Below are 4562 nucleotides of genomic sequence, written 5' to 3' on the forward strand. Positions count from 1 at the left end.
TCTCTCTCTCTCTCTCTCTCTCTCTCTCTCTCTCTCTCTCTCTCTCTGTATGTGTGTGTGTGTGTGTGCCTGTGTATCTGTGTGTCTGTGTGTCTGTGTGTGTGTCTGTGTGTGTCTATATGTGTGTATACAGATAGGGGAGAGAGAGAATGTCAATCTCTCTCTCTCTCTCTCTCTCTCTCTCTCTCTCTCTCTCTCTGTATGTGTGTGTGTGTGTGTGTGTGTGCCTGTGTATCTGTGTGTCTGTGTGTCTGTGTGTGTGTCTGTGTGTGTCTATATGTGTGTATACAGATAGGGGAGAGAGAGAGAATGTCAGGTTTTCACAGAGCCCCACAAGGATAGATGTCCATATTGGTAGTGAAGAGAGAGAAGCAGGTGCTGGCAAGGGACAGATCACATCTTAGCTGCTATTAAGAAATATGGGATGTACTGGAAGGGGGAAAGACTGTCAACTTTTTATTTATTTTACTTTATTTTACTTTAGGGACATGGTCTCATTATGTATTCCTGGCTAGCCTGGAACTCACTGTGTAGACCAGAATGTTGTCGAACTCACGAAGATAAACCCACGTCAGCCTCTCAAGTGCTACGATTAAGTATGCACACCACACAGAGTAGGGCAATAAGCTCTAAATTCCCACCCTCAGGGATGGACATCCTCCTGGGAGGCTCCACGTCCTGTGAGTTCCATAATCTCCTCAAATAGCAACACCAACTGAAGTCCAAGTGTTCAAATGCATGAGCCCCTGTGTGTATCACACACTCAAGATATTCACAATGACCACACATGGGTGGGTCACTAAGATCAGAGAAGCTGGTTAGGAGAAGGAAAAGTTGTGGCATCTCCACTTTCATCAGAACCCTTGTGAGCTGGAAACACACAGAGAAGAAGAAACTGACTACCTTTCTGCATCTCTGCTGAGAGCACAGCACAAGCCATTGGGGTTTGACAGGTTTATTGACTGTTCTCCTGGAGTCCAAGCTAAAGGGAGGAAAACAAAACAAACAAATAAACAAAACCCACGATGCATTGCAATGCAGACCTCTGCAGAGAAGTGAGCTGTAAAGGTCAGATGCTCCTCCAGGAGGCCCTGCACTTCTACTTAGAGATGACAGTCATCTGGCTCTACCCTCATCCCTCATCCTAGCTGAGTCAGAGCCCTCTTGTCCTGCTAGTATCCATTGGAAATGTAACATGCTAGGGACATGGCCATGAAGAAAAAACTGTATATAATCTACACACTGAAGGGATTGTAAGAGATGCTCTGTCAGTCACCAGGTAGGAACACATCGTAAAAATCTTCTGTGTGTCTGTGACACACAGAGCTTCTCATCCACACCTTATTAGGGGACCAGCATCATTCATGAGATAAGGAGTCTTGTGAGCCTTATTGTAATGTGGAGGTAAGACTGGAAAGGTTTCAAATTTGCCAGTAGTGCTACACCTGAGGTATGACTGGAAGTGTTATGAATATCACACCACTGTTTAGATATGAATCTCCACTCTCTTGAACCTACCTCAGCACCTCTTGCTCTCCCCACATGACTGGGAGGGGCATCTCTCCCATATCAGGTCCTTTGCTATGTGACAGGGGCTAATTCATGAGTGACACAGTGTTCTCCCAGAGCCCACCCACTCTCTTTGGTTCTTCAGGATCCTGCATCTCATCAGAGATGGAGTCCTGTCAGACCCTGTCCCTGCATCTCATCGGGAGCCATCCAGTCCTCTGCCTCCTTTTCTAAATGTTCAACATTAGGCAGTTTCTAATCATCCTGTGAACAGCAGAAAAAGAATACTCTCCAGAAAAAAACATCTTTACTGGGGGTTATTTGTTCTAAGACAGTTCAAGAAGCCAAATAATAGGATCACGGAGCATCAACACTGAAGATTGTCACAGACTGAGGCTCACAGTTGATGAAATAAAATGTGTGAACCTAAGCTCACATGGGCAGTGCCCTCATGAGTTACAGACATTCTCCCTAGATTTGCAGTGCACAGCATCCTCCACAGACAGCAGATCTGACCTGCACATTGGGGAACCTCAGTACTGGAGAGAGAGGCTGAGGGTGGAAGCTGAGGCTTCACATGCACACTCTACTTCTAACTAAAAATCAAACCTCACTGCAGTGTGTGACTAGGGCTGCAGGTCTGTGGTGGAAAGCCCCTCAGTGTACAAAGACTGGGCACAATCCCTACTTATGAAAACAGAGGAAACAACCAGTTTGTGTGCAGAAGTTCAAGTTCCATGTGATTACATTTCCTTCAGGAATGCCATGAGTGTTCGGAGCCTGTCAGGCAGCAGAGGGACACATCAGCTCCCAGCTGCAAGGACAGTAAAAGCACATGGTGACAGCCAGAGGTGGCAGGGACTCTCACACTTTGAATGCTAGGGACTCTCAGTTTTCCAGAAGCATAACACAAACTATTTGTTTAATGACCTTAAAGTGTGTGCCATTTGCCCCTGTTCCCCTCACCTTCTTGGCTGGGCCAGCTTGTATCTCCCCTGGAGTGCCTTCCCTGCCTCCCAGCCAGTGATATGTTCTCCCTGGTTGTTGGCATTTAGTCTAGGCTCTGCCCCACAGAAACCTGGCAACAGCCACACTTGCCTGACTCACTCTAAAGGGGGCTGCCTTTCCCCTCCTCTCTCTCTTGCTCTCCTTCCCTTGCTCCAGCTCCTTACCCTCTCTCTTCATCACACACCTCCTCTCTTTCCATGTGCTCATGGCTGGCCTCTACTCCTCTTTTCTCTCTCTCTCTCTACTTTTCTCTGTCTCTACTACCCTCTTAACTCCCCTCCCCAAGCCCTGAATAAACTATTCTATACTATAATGTCCATCCATGTGGCTGGTCCCTGAGGGGGAAGGGATGCCTCATCATGGGCTGGCAGAGGCACCTACTTCCCCCATACCTGACTGCACATTCTCCAAAAATACCAGTTCTTCTCTTTTTGTAAAACACAACACTGGTCTTTTACTCTTTGTTCATACATGGGGCATCTGAGGGCCTCAGTGGTGTCTCTACCACTGCACAGCCTTCAGGACACCACATGTGGAGAGCACCCTCTTGGAACTCTTAACTGGGCAGGCAACCCTAGCACCATACATCAGAGGACAAAACAGAGGCTTAGCTGAGGTGACAAAATCCATATCACAGACTGCTCAGAGAACAGAGGTGAGGGAAACCAGAGCCCTGTCTTTGGATGGAAGACTAATCCTGTGGATTTAACACTTCTGGCCCCCTCTGCTTCACTAGAGCCCACTCTACTGCAGTCTGCCCTCCTGTTAGGTGAGTCCTGTGCAATGGTCCTGGGGACAGTGCAGACCCCATTCTCCATCCATTACCTGTTTCCCCTCCATATCTGCACACACAAGACAGCCTTTGCTTCACCCTCTGTCCTCCACAGGCTAGATAGAGGCTAGGTGACAACCCAGGAGTGTCTCCTCTCACTTACCTGCTTGGCCCCCTTGAGGCACCTTATAATAGTCACTCTCTGTTACACCTCAGTTTTTCTCAGGGCTTAGCACAGCATAGCCAGTAAAAGCTGTGCTGAAACCAATTAGTTTTTCTGTACATTTCAATCAAAACCTCCTTCTCTTTGGTTCAATAAGAGTAGACCAAGGCTAGCATGGTTGATGGCTCTATGTTGAAGCCTCCTTAACTTCCCTTTTCTGTTTTGGAGCTCTCCAAAATGACTGAGCACAGATAAAACATTGCCTTTGTGTTAGGAACCTCTTATCATGTCTTATTTGCCCTACAAGAAGGGTCAGGGTAAGAGAGAGAGAGAGAGAGAGAGAGAGAGAGAGGGAGGGAGGGTGAGAGGGAGGGAGTGAGGGAGGGAGAGAGAGAGAGAGAGAGAGAGAGAGAGAGAGAGAGAGAGAGAGAGAGAGAGAAGCAGACAGACCTCATGTGACTGAAAATCCAGCCCTGCAGCTGCTGAGCCTCTGACCACTGTTCATCTTCCCTGAGCTCATCCACACATGGGGCCATAACCCTTCTCCTCCAGAGCCATTGAGAGGATGGACACGTGGGGAAAGTGTGCTCCCCAACTCACCAAGGTATGTTCCTGCATCCACGTTTGGATGTGTCTCAGCTGTCCTTAGCTGTGGGATCCAGTCACCAGATGCACGTCTGAGACACAACCAGACACAAGCTCTGGGCTTCATACACCCAGTGAAGGAAAGTGAATGGAAAATATCTTGCTTGTGGCTCCTCGTGATAAAAGAACCCACCAGGCATGATGCCTGCCAGGTACCACCCTGCTGATCAGCCATGGAGAAGAGCTGATATGGCAACGGCTTCTCTGGCCTGGATAAGACAGAAACAGAGCCAAGAATGAAGGTCAGTGATGAAGCTTGAGCTAGGCTTCAATTTTCACGAAAAAGGAAAATGTTTACTACTGAGATGGCAACAGATGCTTGATCTCAAAAAGAGGGACGTGTTTTATGTGGATTTGTGGATAGGGAATAAACTTGGGACTTTCTACATTCGTGGGCCAGTCCTAGTCTCTCAGTCTTTCTCTCTCTCTCTCTCTCTCTCTCTCTCTCTCTCTCTCTCTCTCTCT

This window comes from Grammomys surdaster, unplaced genomic scaffold (genome assembly GCF_004785775.1).
Source record: "Grammomys surdaster isolate TR1022 unplaced genomic scaffold, NIH_TR_1.0 342, whole genome shotgun sequence".
In the NCBI taxonomy this organism is placed as follows: Eukaryota; Metazoa; Chordata; class Mammalia; order Rodentia; family Muridae; genus Grammomys; species Grammomys surdaster.